The sequence below is a fragment of the Cryptomeria japonica genome, chromosome 4, assembly GCF_030272615.1.
Source record: "Cryptomeria japonica chromosome 4, Sugi_1.0, whole genome shotgun sequence".
In the NCBI taxonomy this organism is placed as follows: Eukaryota; Viridiplantae; Streptophyta; class Pinopsida; order Cupressales; family Cupressaceae; genus Cryptomeria; species Cryptomeria japonica.
In genome coordinates, this window is record NC_081408.1 from 109675265 (window position 1) to 109693816 (window position 18552).

Here is an 18552-nt window from a genome sequence, read left to right on the forward strand (position 1 = left end):
GCTACACTGGAAACAACCTGAATTCCTAGACACTCACTATCGAATCTCCATCCATCTTTGTTGGAATCAACCACAATTATTTGCGTAAGCGTCCCTTCCTGGTTGAGCAAACGAGTGCCTATCCAAAGGCCCTCCCAAGGTATCTTAGTTCACTGTCTTGGGGCATATTAGGGGATCACAATGGGGATCATAATAGGGAACATGCAGGTAGGGGCCATCCCCTGATGAACACGAAGGAGGGAGGTGGACATAGGTTCCCTGTGGGTTTAATTGCTGCAGGATGTAGGAATGGTTTAATCACTGCAGGAAAAAGATAGGGTATAATCAACAAATTCATTGTTATACATATTCAAATATTTAGATTCAAATTTTATTATAGATTTATCAGATTAATTGCCAATAGTAGAGATGGTGAGAGGTTTTTGTAATATGATATGATCAATTTAAAAGAAGAATTTCTTACAAGACCTAAACCGTTGAACAATCCTACAATCATGTATTAATTAAACACTGCATTTTAAGTAATGAACAATATAGTTAGCCTGAAACATATTAACACTACTTTCCATATTTAAAATATATCCTAATTAAGGAGAGGGATGACCTAAACCTGCGTGATCCAATGCCATTATGTAAAATATATCCTAATTATGGATGCTGGTATATATGGTTGTGACAGAAAATCCCTATTATAGAACCGTGAGAGCACTGTGTAGTGATCGAGTGCTATTTTTTGTTGGTGTTTTGGAAGGGACCATAAGTGTATCGTTAGGAAGGTGGTATAAAATGGAAGTTGAGAGGTATAAGGTTATGAGGTGTGGGTTAGGATAAGATAGGGAGGTAAGTGATGAAGGACGTAATGGTGAAAGAGTAAGCTAGGATATGTTAGGGGTTTAGAAGGTAGGAAAGTGAATGGGGGGAGATAAAAGGATGTGAAGGATGGAATGGGGTTAGTTAGGTGAAGTAAAAGTAAGTGTGTATGAGGTTAAGGTTTAGGTTAGGATGTAGGAAAGTGGAGGAGGTTAAGATAGGGGATATGAAAGGTAGATGGAAGGTAATAATGATAGGAAGTGAGGTAAAGGTTATGAGGTGTGGTTTAGAAAATAGGGTGTAGGAAATGGAAGGAAGGGTCATATCACTTTGATATTTTTCACCAAGATGAGTAGCCCGAGCATGTACCTCAAATATTACAAGCCAAGAGGATCCACTTGTAGTAGAGGAGCATATACTTGCATCTTGGGAGCTTATTAGGAGTTCGCCTTGAATTTGGGAAATACACATAGAGGAGATAGAATATTGATCAATACACATTACCTAGCCTCATCATGCATAAATACAAGAGGTATAGACTATAGCAAGCACATATCATGAGCCAAAGGAACATATTCAAGAGTTGCTTCATCTCCAATCCTCTACATTTTTAAGATCCACAAATGGGGTTGAGGATAAGTCTTGGTTACTTAGCTTGGACTTATGATTTGGGTTGCATCTATATGTGAGAAACCTAAAGGCATAATTTTCAATTCAATTTTTGAGAGGACTTGATTCCACCTTGTGGTATTGGGAGGATAAAATGCACCAACTCACATTGGAAACCCTCTCCAGATACCATTTTGGAGTGCTTCAAAGTGTGTTCTATTTTAAAATATTTTTAATAGAGATGCATAGATGAGTTTCACAATTTACATAATAAGGTTTCATAGTGGCTCAACATGAGAGTTAGTTTTTGTAGTTCTTATAGTTTGTAAATTATATTCAAGACAAGTTACTTGTCAATTATTTCATTAGGGGTGGAAAGCCCAAAATTTCAGTTTTCCTACACATGGCCAATCCAAATGACTTTAGGGTTGCTATGACAAAGTCTCTTATGGAAAAGGAGGTACATTGGATGACACAAGAGGCATGAGAGAAGTTTGTAACCTTGATGAAGGGACTAAAGTGTCTGTAGGCCTCCCCATCCTTCAAAGGATAATTTAGACTTACTATATGATTTATAAAGAAAAAACTAATAGTATCAATATTAGGGACAAAGGTCTAGAGCATAGTAGGGGCCATAGGGTAGTCACATTTGATCATCATCGACATAAGGATATTTTAGGTATGAGAGACTATAGGGTTATAAAACTAGGCCTTCTATGACTCAACAACCTTTTAGGGGAGAATCTAGTGTTTTTAGTAGTTAGGATCTTCTAATTATGGTGGGGCCTAGCCAACATAGGGTTATATGAGAGGCACATGCTATGTATATGTTAGTATCAGACAGAGAGTTCCCACAAGGTTTTAGAGTAGGTTGACACCATCCTAGGATGTCAAAGTAAATAGTTGATACGTGGGTCTTTACCCTCCCAACCACTCAACATATACCATCATGGGTCTTTATGCTCCCAAACACACAAAGGTCAAAGGAAGATTCACTACTGCAACACTCACTTTTTGTGACAGTCTCAATCACTTAGGACAGTCACTCCTTTCGTGGCCATTCTTCTTCACACAACACTCTCTAACATTAATTATGATGATAGTGTACCTCCTTAAACCTTCCACCAACACCTAACTCAATACCAAAATCTTTCCCAATATTGCTAATGGACTAATTAACTCAACTCACTATGAAATTGTGACGTTCAATGCAAGGTTTAGGATAGTAGTAATTAGGATCTTGTAATTATTGTGGGGCCTAGCCAACATAGGGTTATATGAGATAGGGGTAAGTTCAATAGTGATGTGTATTAGATTACCATCAAAGTTTCCTGTTAGTGTTACTTTGTATCAGCATTAACCACTTATTGTCATGGGAATCAACTAATAGACAACATAGATATTTATCATCAACCTCCCTTTTTTCACCAAAGGGATAAAAATTTATTAAACACAACGAGAATTACAAAGCAAGAAAGTAGATACATAACCTAATATAATCTCCATTTGAATAACCTAAGAAGGTAGATACAACTAAATAATCTTGAAAGAATTGCATATGAAGGGCACTATTAGAAAAGAACTTATGTACCATGCTAGTCTATGTAGCTACTACTAATTATTTCATAGAAATAGATACATGTGTTAGAATGTGTTGAAATAGTAGCTAGCTCACATAGGACAAACCCTATAAATGTAACTTGTAATTTGAATATACCTTGAAGTGTGCAATATGGAAGGTTTGTATTCTTAATGTCCTGCCCATTTCATAATTTAAAAGATGATATCTTTATTAAATATCTCCTCTATTAAATATCTTTATTAACTTGATTTTTCCTTCAATTCTTGATGAATGCTTGATTGCCTATTCACTTGGAATTGAATTGATTTTATAATTAAGAGATCACTTGAATTGTAGGTAAACCCCTTCAAATGATAGGGTAGGCTTCCTTTTATACCTAATATATGTCTTGAAAGCATTTTATCCTAATGGCTTTAAATTAAAGTACTTTCTCTTCTATCTAGTATTGGTGGAGCAGAGGTTGCATTGCATCATCCTAGGATACATATTTCCACAGATACAACACAAGTTAAATGTATCCCAAGTCTATGCAAAGCAACCTCTGCTCCAAAGATCACCAGAAAATAGAGAAAGAACTTTAATTTAATGCCATCAGGATAAAAATCTTTAATCAGGACAGATAAATGGTATGCAACTGTATTTATTTGGAATGCATTACCCAAACAACACAATCGATTAGTCACTTTTGAAAAGAAAGTGGTATGATGAAATATTTAGGCATAAAATAGATGAAATGCACTCCATACTATTGTTGCACAATATTTTGGTCGATGACATTTTAAAATAGTAAAGGAGGGTGTATGGAACAACCAAATTATTATCATTATAAACAATGAATATTTTAAGATCCTTTTATGATGTGTAAGTTGAGAATATTTTATGAAAGGTCCCTAAATGAATACACTTTAAATTGATTTTAGCAATGACTATTAGATGTAGACAAAAATGAATGCTTTTTGGATTAGGATGGTACACATAATCTACTATCAAAAGGTTTCTTTGGAAAGTATATGATTCAAAACTAAGGAAATGCAATTATTTACAAGTTTTAACCTTCTTAGATGCAAAATCCCTTATTTAGCCTCTCACAAACCCTTAAAAGTAGGGTTTCTCATATACCCCTCTTCCAAACACTATACCATCCAAATGATGATGGATTCACCTTTCATTTGAAATGTCTAAACATTGTCAATCATAAAATGTTCCCTTCCTTAAGGCAGATTTTCTACTGCTACTCCTTAGCAACCAATTTCTCCACTCTTACATTCGCTGTTTTGGTGAGAACCTCAGTTCTCCACCCAATCTACACATCAACCTATTAGTAATTTATTATACATGTTAGAGGAGTGCCATCCCATGAATATTAGGCCTTTTACATTCATGGAATGACCATTCTCATTGTCAATCAACCAAATCAAATGCCAAATTGCACAAATCTGTTAGAATAGTCAATGCAACTAGTCTAAAGTCTGAGACAAATGGATTATCAGTGCGTCTTCCTTGCAAATAAGATGTTCAAGGTCTCTTCAATGCATTAGGAATTTGAATACAAACTCAAGACAAAGATACCATAAGCCAAAACACCAAAAAAATTGAAGAAAACAAAAATTTTCTATTATTGCTTGTCCTAGTCCGTACACTAGCATTCTTTGTCATACAAAGCATTACATCAACCTTTTTATCAAAAAATATTAATTGCTGACACACAAGGTCATGAAATGATATATTTAACTTTCCTAAACTCTTGTAGACTCCCTAAGCCATAAATTCCTATTACATCTTTTTGCTGGTCCTAAGGTCCTTACCAGGCCCTTTACGACAAATTACAAACTTATTACAATTTTCATCATTAAAGGCCATAATGGAACTTAATACATCATAATTGATTGGCTCTTAACTCCTAAGACCTTCAAAAGTCTTTAATGGCTTCATTGAGTCCTTTGGTCTTCCAAATGTGTCTGCACCAACTTGAATTCTCCTTCAATGCTTGATTGCTTGTTCACTTGGAATTGAATTGATTTTATAATTAAGAGATCACTTGAATTGTAGGTAGACCTCTTCAAATGATAGGGTAGGCTTCCTTTTATACCTAATATATGACTTGAAAGCATTTTATCCTGATGACATTAAATTAAAGTACTTTTTCTTCTATCTGGTATTGGTGGAGTAGAGGTTGCATTGCATCAACCTATGATACATATTTCTGCAAATGCAACACAAGTTAAATGTATCCTAGGTTGATGCAAAGAAACCTCTGCTCCAGAGATCACCAGAAAATAGAGAAAGAACTTTAATTTAACGCCATCAGGATAAAAGGATTTCAAGGCAGATAAAATTTAAGTTTGATTGTCATCATTTACTTTGCCAAATTCTTCACACGTAACTCTTGAATCAATTTCCTACTCACAAGAATTTTATTAAGTCTCAAATATAGGGAAACAAAAGGCTTCAAATAGAAAACTTGTACATGCAACTAAATCCATTGACTAATTAGAAGAATAAAATTAAGAAACGGTTTGATCATGTGAGAGATGTTGGAGACTTGCAACTCACCAACTACTTAGTTTTTGCGGGTAAGATTTTTTGTTTGTTTTGGTTATGGTTGTGGTGTTTGTAGGGAGACATTTACAAATTTGTATCTATTTTCACTATTTAATGATTTATGGGTTTGTAATGGTAATTTAACGTTCTTTGATATTTTTGTACATATTCTTTATAATAGCCTATTATATTGATTTGGCCTATTATGGATAATGGTGTGGGTCAGACGGCTTTGTCGTTGGTGCATGAAAGCATTGAACGAGTTCTACTTTTAAAAATTACATAAAACATTTATTATTTATTTGATTCAGTGTTATTTGCAAAAAATGATTATCAATGATGTTTCCTTTCTCCAAGAATTGTCTAGGATCTTTCTGTCAAATAATATGTAACATTGAATGACTAAATCTTTTCTTTACAAATGCTTATTTTATTTAATTATTATTAGAGCGTGAATTAAAATTTATATCTGTACGAAAGAAGAACATACAAGTTGAAGAGTCATGTGCAAGCAAATTTTGTAAAAGAAAGCAAGCAAGAATTATCTTGAATGACATGGAAACAAGCTCATCAGCTGCCTAGAAGAGAGCAATTAGAGAAAAGTAGAGGAAAGTGTTAAAGGGTGATAAATAGATAGAGAGTATGCAATACAAACAAACAATGTCTGGAGTGTGTGATGGGACGTCTCTAATTTATGTCCGGAGGGACTAACTGGTTTTGGAGTTCCTGTGAAACCTATTGGGCCCCGCTTGGAGGAAAATCAATGTGTTCATACAAGGAGCACCTTTTTTCTATTATGAGAATGATGCTTTTGCACTGAAGAATATTTGGAAGTCAATATCCAAAAATTTCTATAGTGTGGAACTAGAGTTGGTGGACTCGAAGTAATTTTCAGCTTTCAGAAGACCAAGAGGTTATGCACACAATCTCCCAATAGAAGTTCGATTTCAAGAATTACCTCTCCCCCCATGACTATTCAAGAAGAACATCCTTAGACAAAGGACTATTTGCCTCCATGGGATCAAAGAAAAAAATTGAAGCATAGACTCTAGACGGTGTGGTGGTGTCCTTCGTGAAGAACTCTACACTATAATTGAAAATTGATGAGGGAAACTGCAAGATAGTGAAGAGAAATACAATCTTGAAAAGTGGGAAGAATGGATCTTGGTTTGGGTGCGGCCAAGTCAAGTGGCTCTTCTAGAGGTTGGCGAGATAGAAATCATAATAGGATTGGAAAAAGATCACACTCGTGGAACTTCGTGTGCGATTGATCGATTGCGTTGTTTGGGTAATGCATTCCAAATAGATATAGTTGCATACCATTTATCTATCTTGATTAAAGCCTTTTATCCCGATGGCATTAAATTAAACTACTTTCTCTTCTATCTGGTATTGGTGGAGAAGAGGTTGCTTTGCATTGAACCTGACCTGCCACCTATCGACCTCTTCGATAGGTGGCAGGTCAGGTCGATGCAAAGCAGCCTTTTCTCCAACAATACCAGATAGAAGAGAAAGTACTTTAATTTAATGCCATCAGGATAAAAGGCATAGACTCTAGATGATATGGTGGTGTCCTTCGTGAAGAACTCTGCACTATAATTGAAAATTGACAAGGGAAACTACAAGATAGTGAAGAGAAATACAATCTTGAAAAGTGGGAAGAATGGATCTTGGTTTGGGTGCGGCCAAGTCAGGTGGCTCTTCTAGAGGTTGACGAGATAGAAATCATATTAGAATTTGAAAAAGATCACACTCGTGGAAATTTGTGTGCAATTGGTCGATTGCGCTGTTTGGGTAATGCATTCCAGATAGATACAGTTGCATACCATTTATCTATCTTGATTAAATCCTTTTATCCTGATGGCATTAAATTAAAGTACTTTCTCTTCTATCTAGTATTGGTGGAGAAGAGGTTGCTTTGCATCGACTTGACCTGCCACCTATCAACCTCTTTGATATGTGGCAGGTCAGGTCAATGCAAAGCAACCTCTTCTCCACCAATACCAGATAGAAGAGAAAGTACTTTAATTTAATGCCATCGAGATAAAAGGATTTAATCAAGATAGATAAATGGTATGCAACACTATCTATTTGGAATGCATTACCCAAACAATGTAATCGATTAGTCACACATGAAGTTCCACGAGTGTGATCTTTTTCAAATCCTAATATGATTTCTATCTCGTCAACCTCTAGAGGAGCCACCTGACTTGGCCCCACCCAAACTAATATCCATTCTTCCCACTTTTCAAGATTGTATTTCTCTTCACTATCTTGTAGTTTCCCTCATGAATTTTCAATTATAGTGTAGAGTTCTTCATGAAGGACACCATCACATCGTCTAGAGTCTATATTTCAATTTTTTTCTTTGATCCCATGGAGGCAAATAGTCCTTTGTCTAAGGAAGTGCTTCCTGAATAATCATGGGGGGGAGAGGTAATCCTTGAAATCACCCTTCTATTGGGAGATTGTGTGCATAATCTCTTGGTCTTCTGAAAGCTGAAAATTAATTCGAGTTCGCCAACTCTGGTTCCACACTATAGAATTTTTTGAATATTGACTTCCAAATATCCTTCAGTGCAAAAGAATCATTCTCATAATAGAAAAAAGGTGCTCCTTGCATGAACACATTGATTTACTCCAAGCATGGCCCAATAGGTTTCACAGGTTCTCTAAAACTAGTTAGTCCCTCCGGACATAAATTAGAGACATCACATCACACACTCCAGACATTGTTTGTTTGTATTGCATACTCTCTATCTATTTATCACCATTTAACACTTTCCTCTGATTTTCTCCAATTGCTCTCTTCTAGGCAGCTGATGAGATTATTTTCATGTCATTCAAGATATTGCCTGCTTGCTTTCTTTTATGAAATTTGCTTGCACATGACTCTTCAACTTGTATGTTCTACTTCCGTATAGATATAAATTTTAATTCATGCTTAGATAATAATTAAATAAAATAAGCATTTGTAAAGAAAAGATTTAGTCATTTGATGTTACATATTATCTAATGGAAAGATCATAGACAATTCTTGGAGAAAGGAAACATCATTGATAATCATTTTTTGCAAATAACATTGAATCAAATAAATAATAAATGTTTTATGCAATTTTTAAAACTAGAACTTGTTCAATGCTTTCATGCACTGGTGACAAAGCCATTTGACACACATCATCTCTCATTGTCAGAATTCTGATGACAACTAATGAAACATCCAACAAGGATGTTGTATATCTGACGTCACTTCCATGTCAAACAGTCATCGAGGAGCAAACATAGCATCCATCAGAATTACAATGAAAATCCATCAAAATTTATGGCCAGGGGTGCAAATATAGCTGATGTGGGAGGACTTCATAACATCATCGGATGACCGATGCAAATCGCATCGCCGGGAAGCCTGACGACAAGTTTTCGATGGTAAAGTTGGTCAGAAGTCCGACGTTGTGTCATTGCAAATCCAACAATTAGCCATCGAAAATTAGGCCCAAATGTACTAGTGTGTATTTACACCAGTGGGGGTACCGATTGGAACACTTGATGTTCTAGCCTATTGAGAAGCATTCTTTTCTCTTGCTTTAGCAATGTCTTTCTTGGTGAATCCTTCTTGCTCTGCAAATGATTCAACTTCCTTTCTAACCTTGTTTGCTATTACAGGTCAGTTAAGTTCTGAGTGCATTTGAAGGGATTTCTCCTTGTAAGTGCCAAAATGTTCTGCTCTTGAATCTACCGATTGGGTAAGCAAATAATCAACATATGCAACCAAAAGATATTTGTCAACTTCATATCCCATGGGCATCACCCATGTATTCTGGGCCTCAATTACCTCCATCATGCAAGTATCTGTATCAACCATAAAGAAAATTGTGTTTTCATATTGGTTGACAACCTCTGTTGGTATTCTTTCCCTTGCATGCATCTTCTTCTGAAAATATTTAAAGTATCCCCATGCAATCTTGCCAAATTAATTGCCAAGCATTCTAATGTTGTACTTCATCTGTATCAATGCAGGAGTGCCATCTATCCATTGTATATACCAATACCAAGGAAACATTTTTGAAAATAAAAGAATAGACCAAGAATTAGTTGTCCAAAATTAAACTTTAACCTTTTATCCTTCTTGATGGATTCCAGGTTTAGCATAAGTTGAATCCTTAATGCCTCTGATAATTCATAGTCAACATCTTCCTTTATCATCCAGTAAGTTGTATGAATAGTTGCAGCGGGGATGATGTTCATCCTGCTAGAGTAATAGATCCAGTAACCGATTACCATAGAAGCATATTTTACTGTCGGATCACTGATATTATTCATCATCGTTACTTTTCCATCCCATTTATAACTTGTTAAAATTTATACATCATTCTTGGGAATGGATCTCAAAACTGGAACTTCACCGATGGCACAAAATCTAGTGATTGCATGAATAGCTTCCTTAGAAATTTTATGTGGTCAGTCAAGCCACGTAAATTGGTCATGAATCCTTCTAAGCACATATCTCACAAGTTCATCATCAATATCATTCATAAAATTTAGGGCATGGTGAAACCCTTTCTCTAACCCTTTTGAACTGTTCCTTTATTATTCCATTCTTATCATACAATGCTTTATACTGATAAAAAATAGCAACAACACCAAGATCCTCTAGTTTGTAATGATAGAAAGATCTAATATCTTCAACATGTAAGACACCATAAGGAACTCTAGATAGGGCTTTGATGTGATTAGTTTCCTCATACTTAAATAAGTACCTCTTAAATTCAGGATAGGGTCTATCGGTAACATCAACTAAATGCAGGGTGTCTAGCTTCAATGATTCAGAAAGATAAGTAGATAACAAGATATCTGGATAAATACCTTTTGTGGCTTCCACACTATGGTTCCAAACATCAACAAAACTTCTTCACCGATTCCCGACCACACACATAAACACTTCAAATCTTTGTCAAACAAGTTAGATGCTGCAAAGACAAGATCTGCTCTGCTTGCTTTCCATGTGCTCTCGAGTATGCAATGTGACAAATAAAATTCAAAACATTCCTTTTATTTTACCATTATCTACCACATTAAATTCCATTACCGATAAAACCCTAAAAATATCTTATAACACATTACCAGTTCACATAACACATCAAACCTATTGGTTTGATGTGTTAAATCACTTCTTAACATCATAATACATCAAAGTATGCCGATTTAACATACCTTATGATCCTCCAAGGGGTTATGAAATATATTTGACATTAAGCTCCCCCTAAGCTTATTAAAAACTTAGTTTTCTAGTTAAGGGTTCTCCACACTAGGTGAAGAAATAGGATCTTCAGATGGTTTGACTTCAGTTTTCTCATCATCCTTCTTTTTCAAGATTCTGTTCATTTCAATTCTGGTCTCCTCTACATCAAATTTCATCTTCCCTTTCTGGTCAATAGATTGACTCACCAGTTGGTTCTCTTTAGCTCTGCATAACTTTTCCATATGTCCTAGTTTATGACATTGATAACAAGCCATACCAGAAGCTCTCCAAGGTCCAGCATTGCCTCTGCTAGTCCTTTTGTAGTTCATAGCTACATGACTGTAGTTATGACAGATTGTGCACACCACATTCATTCTTTTTCTCTATCTCATAGGGATTAGACTGGTTAGAATAGCGTGTTTTCTAGTTAGGACTTCTCTGGTCATTGAAGGTTCTTTGTCAACCACCACAAGACCTCTGACTAATGTGAGATGTAGGATTATTTGCTCCATACCTACACTCAATAGCTCTATGTCCATGCATATTACAAGTGTAATAATAACCATTAAAGGTTCTAGGCTTATATCCTTGAAATGTATTAGGTCTATAACCATTAGTAGTAACATCAAATCTACTTCTAAAAATATTAGCAGTATGTCTTGGCTTATGATAATTGAAACAAATAGGCATATAGGATTTCTAAACCTTAGGAGCAGTTTTACCTTCATGGATGTTGTCCTTAGTACCAGAAGACACACCTTTCTCAAATTTATTGTAACCCAGTGTAGTTGTATCACCTTTCATCCTTTGAGATTGGACCTATTCATCCAGCATGGTAGAACTATTGTTAAACTTTACAAGCTTCTCATTAGCTTCATTAAGTTCTTGTGTAAGGTCTTCGATCCTTTTCATAAGAGTCTCTCTAAGAGATATTTCCATATGCAATTATACCTTTATCTCTTCTTTTCCCCCATGTCAGTGTGCATATAGAGTGCCATTTTCCTGATTAATCTTAAATATCTCATGATCTTTCTATTTGATCTTGTCTTCAGCTTCCCTCCTTGCTTCAATTTTATGACTCGTCCAGATTGTAAGGGCTTCAATATCTCTCCTTAGGTTAGACTTTTCATCATTTAGTTTTTCCACCTCATCAACCAATGCACCTAGGTTTGCTTCATTAGAAGAACTACTTTCAAAAACCTCCAATAGTTGTTCGGTTAGCTCTCTTCTCTTAGCAAGTGAAGCTTTGTACTTTCCTCTCCATGTTTCTAGGGCTTCCTCAGTTTCTGCAAGTTTATTTGACATCTCTCTATAACTCATGTCCCACATATCTGCCTTAGGAATCCTTCTCAAGCAGTTAGGCCTAAAAGAAGGTTGGCTTTGATACCAATTAATAAACTTATAAGGCACTAAGAGGGGGGGGGGTGAATCAGTGCAAGCAAAAACAATATGAATCCTATCACCAACTTAAACAACTTAAAACATATCAAGCATAAGATGAATATCACCACATAAACTAATGCCCAATAAAACAAAGTCCACATAACACAAGAGATTTATATGTGGAGACCCAAAAGGGAAAAACCACGGTGGGATTTAATACCCACAAGACTCACTAATTGTAGAATAGAAATCTTGACTAGTTAAGGTCTTACAAATATGCTCTGTTAGGAGAAGAACCGATTAGGATACACTGGGTTAAGGGATTTAAATGATAACCCCTTTAGGATCTTTACCTATTAGGATCAACCTCATAAGAGGTTTTAACACTCTGATATAGAGCTACGTTGTTAGGACCTATTCGGTTAGGGGATTTTATTGCTACAAACTGTCAAGGAAACAACAATCAAATGATCTTCATGTAACACCTTAGTGTCTGATAAGATTTTCTTCAGATCCTCAAAAAATCAACAAAACATCCATACAAAGCTTTTCTAATCACCACACAATCATGTTCATCTAATTCACCATATATCTCACACATATACACATTCATGCACACACTGACTTGATACTATTAGGATAACTAATGAACAACTATGAGGGGGGGGTGAATCAGTTGTTAATAGATTATAACTTTTAATCCACAATATAACCTTAAACAAATCAAGTACCGATAAAGCACATACAAATGCTGGTAGACAATACAACTTAACAATTAACCAGATAATCAATGCAAAGAAACCATAGCACATAACACCATGATTTATAAATGGAAAATCTAGAAAGGGAAAAACTACGATGGGAATCCTACCCACATTTAGATGATACTTTTGTGGAAAGTATGTGTTACAATGAGGGGCCTACACTTGTAGGAAGGAACACTGCCTAGAGCGCACTACTCATTACAAAAGAGTCTCACTGAATACAGAGAGGCTACAACCTTCTATAGATAAGTGGACAACAATCCAATAGAGTGAATTTCTGGAAATAGCATCTATTATGCCTGATTACAGTCTTGGTTAAGCTCAGTGCCAGAGGACTAAATCCTCTTTTGAATCCAGTTCGATCACCAATGATCGACCAACTCCTCTACCTAAATGACATTACAATATTCACACATTACAATCCTTGACCATAACCTTTCCAGTAACCATTTTATATTACAAAGGGTTTCTGCCTCTTATTTATACAAACCCTAAGGCCTAAACCAATTAGGTCAGCCACCTAAAGATATTACAATAAGATCATTATCTTATTCCATTTACAATGATATGCCATATCGGCTGAAGACCAAAACAGTAATAACAAATCCATAAAACATGTCGAATCATCTTGGTAACATGTAGAGTACACACTAGTATGACACTGGTCCATAACCTAGATAGGTACCAAACCTATTATGGGTCCACCACACCAAAGAAAAGTCTTCAAGCATTTGAAGCATAATCAATGAACATCTTCAGCATCCTGAAATCCATCAAGAATCTACACCAACACTAATTGTGCATCCTGCCACAATTCCTCAATGAAAGCTCTGTCGGTAAAGCCATAAACCAATGCCGGTAAGGGTTTACCAAAGTTCATGATAACATCCAATTACCAAGACAATACCAACTAAACAAAACATGCTCATGGAGCATATAGCACATGAAATCCAATATACTTCATTGATCCAAACATGCTAGAAGTGTCAATAGACAATCTCTTCTATCGGTAACACTTGATCTTCTACTGGTAACCTGTTTGTCGGTAACACTTGATCTTCTACTAATAACCTATCTGCTGGTAACCATCCATAACAACTAGTGTTGACATCAATGATAAAAGATCAATGCAACACATAATCAATTCATCCATAATGCCAACAATCTTCCCCTTTGACATTGATGGCAACACTAGATGTGAAAAAAATCTAAGTACCAGGAAATGCCAAACAAGTCTCCCCCTATGGAAGACAACCAATCAGTCAATAGCTCTCCCCTGTGAATGATATCTCTGTAAGGTTTTGAATGATTTTTCACACTACTATCTCTCCCCCTTTCACATAAATGCCAGAAATATGACAAAAATATCAAAGCAATGATATAATCCTCTGAATCTCAAAGCTGACTACTCCCCCTAAGTAGCAGCACCACTCATCAGTGCTGGAATGAATAATGTTTCTGATAATACATGTTGGACTGATAACAAAATTCATCAATCAAGTCTCTGTTGGAGGGGCAGAAACCCCTAACATGTCTCTAAAATATTCAAATGATTCCTTAGACAATGGTTTAGTGAATATGTCTGCAATCTATTCTTTAGTGTTCACATAAACCAATTTGACTTCCTTTGCTTCAACCTTGTCCTTCAGAAAGTTATACTTTATTGAAATATGCTTAGTCTTAGAGTGAAATACCAGATTTTTAGACATGTCAATAGCTGCAGAGGTATCATAGTAGATAACTACTGGTTCACTATAATTTATCCTAATATGTTTCAACATTTTCTTCATCCACAAAACTTGAGTGCAATTAGTTGTTGTTGCAACATATTGAGCTTCTATAATAGATAAAGAAATGCATGACTGTTTTTTGCTTATCCATGAAACCAATTTCTTTCCAAGAAAGAAAGCTCCACCAGAATTTCTCTTCCTATCATCAGTATCGCCTACCCAATCTGAGTCAGTATATGCACATAAATTGAAATCATCATTTCTGAAATACCATAAACCATATTCTATTGTTCCTTGCAAATACCAGAATATCCTCTTTACTGCACATTCATGATTTTCTTTAGGATTACTTTGATATCTTGAAACAATACTTACTACATTCATAATATCAGGTCTAGTCTAAGTTAGATATAATAGATCAGCAATCATAGATTTATAACTTATTGGATTTACTGGTGTAGAAGTATACTTGATAGATAATTTCTCACTTGTAGCCATATGAGTACTTACCGGTTTGGAATTCTCCATACCAAAAATTTTCAACAATTCACTCAGATACTTAGTTTGATAGATAAAAATGCCTTTGTCAGTTTGAGTAATCTCCAAACCTAAGAAAAATTTCATCGCACCAATCATGGACATTTCAAATTCATTCTTCATGTTGTTAGCAAATTCCATGCATAGTTTATCTTCTCCTCCAAAAATGATATCATCAACAAAAACTTCAATAATCAGAATATCATTATCGGTGATTTTATAGTATAGATTATTATCAACACTTCCTTTAGATTACTATTTATCCAACCTTGCATACCAAGCTCTAGGAGCCTGTTTCAAACCATATAAAACTTTCTTCAATCTGCAAACCATGTGTCATCTATAAGTGAAAATCCATTAGGTTTCTCAATGTAAACTTCTTCATCAAGCTCACCATTCAAAAATGCACATTTGACATCCATACGATAAACCTTATAATTCTTATAAGTTGCATAGGCAAGAAATAGTCTAACAACTTCAATTCTAGCTATAGGTGCAAATGTCTCACCATAATCAATTCCTTCCATTTGAGAATATTCTTTACAAACCAATCTAGCCTTGTTTCTTATAACTTTACCATCCTCATTTAGTTTATTCCTAAAAACCCATTTAGTTCCAATAACATTCTTATTTTTAGGTCGGGGAACTAAAGACCAAGTTTCATTCTTCTGTATTTGATCTAATTCATCTTCCATAGCCTTTAACCAATGTTTATCATTGCAAGCTTCAATTACAGTTGTTGGTTTAACTTGAGAAATAAGGCATACCTCTTCATTTGCCAGTTTTCTTCTTGTCATAACTCCCTTGTTTCTATCTCCAATAATTTTATCTTTAGATGATTTAATCTTACATACCTTGGTGTCTTCTGAACTTCAGGTTCACTACTTTGATCATCAGTCATAGTTGAATTTTTTGATTGTGTTAGTGTAATATTTTCAGATTTTTGTACCAGTTGAGGCATTGCCGATTTAGTTATGATCATTTCCACTGTCGGTTCCCTGTCTTATGATATAGAATGATTTTTGTATTGTTCATCCACTTTCACATTAGCACTTTCCATAATATTCTGCAATCTTTTGTTATAACATCTATAAAATTTTCTCTGAATTGAATAACCAAGAAATATCCCTTCATCACATCTAGGATCAAACTTTCCAATTGAATCATCTCTTTTGATATACCATTTACTTCCAAAAATTCTGAAATACTTAACAGTAGGTTTATGTCCAAACCATAGTTCATAAGGGGTCTTACCAGTTTCACCTTTTATGTGAAGTCTGTTGAATGTGTAGACTGATATACTCAGTGCTTCTCTCCAGTAGATATGATGCAATTTGTCTTCCATCATCATAGATCTAGCTGCATCCAACATATTTTTATTCTTTCTTTAAACTACTCCATTTTGCCAAGGAGTCCTATGTGCAGATAGTTGTCTCCTAATTCCATTTGTCTTACAATAACTCTTAAATTCATGAGAAGTGAACTCACCACCATGATCTGATCTTAGACATTTAATTTTCAATCCAGTTTCTATTTCAACCTTCACTTTAAAGATCTTGAATTTATCAAAAGATTCAAACTTCTCTTTTAGAAAAGTCACCCACATGATTCTAGAATATTTATCAATAATCAACATCAAATACCTATCACCTTGAAATCTTCTAGTCTTTGTTGGACCACATAAGTCGATGTGAATCAAATCAAGTACATCATTAGATTTATCATGTATGCTCATAAAATAATTTTTGACTTGCTTACCCAATTGACATTCCTTACATACTGGATCATGAGGCTTCATAATCTTAGGTATATCTCTAGCTACTTTAGTTGAACTGATCTTAACAATACAATCAAAATTAACATGACACAACCTCTTATGCCATAGACAACTCTCATCAATATGAGAAATCAAACATGTCTTATTACCAATGTTCAAGTGAGAGATATTACTTCCAGTCTGACTATTGGTTGCAATCTCCAAACCATTCTTATTAATGATCTTGTATTTTCTATCTTTAAATTGAAGTTGAAAACCCTTATCAACTAATTGACCAACACTCAAAAGATTATTCCTTAAAACTTATACATAATAGACATTATCAGTGTTATGCTTCCCATCCAAAGAAATAATACCTCTACCTTTGATCATACATGCCTTGTCATCTCCAAATCTGACTTGACCACCATTGTATTCTTGTAGTGACATAAATTTTCTGTTATCTCTAGTCATATGATGTGAGCATCCACTATCAATTACCCATTCATCCTTTTCTTCAATTTTTTTGCTAGGGCATTTTCCTCATTTTTGATAGCCAGTTCCTATTCATATTCCTTCAAAGCATAGAACACCCATTCTTTACCATTTCTAGATCTACTAGTAGAGTCTTCTACCAGTTCATCTCTAGAATCATTAGTTACTCCTTCCTCATCTGCTATGGAGCATTGTTAGTTTATTTTGAATCTATATCTTTTTGGGTTAGGCTTAAAAGTTTTCTTAACTCTTTCCTCAAACCTTGCATTCCTTTCAAGACATCTAGATGCAAAATGACGAATCTTATTACATGCAAAACATTTAAAAGGTGCTTTTCCTTCATACTTATTTCCAGTCAGACCTTTAGGTACTCTTCTAGCAAATAAGGCTTCAAGTTGCTCAAGCTCTTCATCTTATTTCCTCATGTCTTCTAGTTCTTTTGCATATAGGGGTCTCCAATCACTCTTGCTGGTAGATATTGATGATGATGCATGAAAAGAAGGTTCAGACTTTATAACTCTAGAAGATCCAAATTCTTCAAGCTCAAAAGCAGATAATTTTTCAATCAGAATGTCTCTGTTAACTAAAGTGTTTTCCATTGTTCTTAACTCATTAACTACAGTTTCCTTCATCTTGTAAGCCAGTGGAAGGGCTCTCATGACTTTGGAAACTATTTCATCTTCACTTAGAAATCCTCTGGAACATTTAATTCCCATAACAATCTCATTTACTCTTTCCATAAACACAACAATTCTTTCATTATTTTCCATCTTCAAGTTTAGTAATTTTGACAGTAGGGTCACCTTCATTTAGAGTTTTCAATTTGTCCCATATAACCTTATCCAATGATTTGTTAGTCAATCCCATAATCTATTGATCGGTAAGTGCACACAAGAGGGCTTCTTTAGCTCTGCAATCATTTTCAATATTCTTATCCAGGTCTGCAGGAGCAGGATTGCCAGATGCCAGATCATAAGGTGTGTATCCTTTCTCAGTGATCTCCCAAATATACTTGCCAAGAAATCTAAGACGAGTCTCCATTCAAATTTTCCATATCCCATAATTTGTTCCATCAAGCTTAGGGATTTCTCTTCCAAAAATAGCTG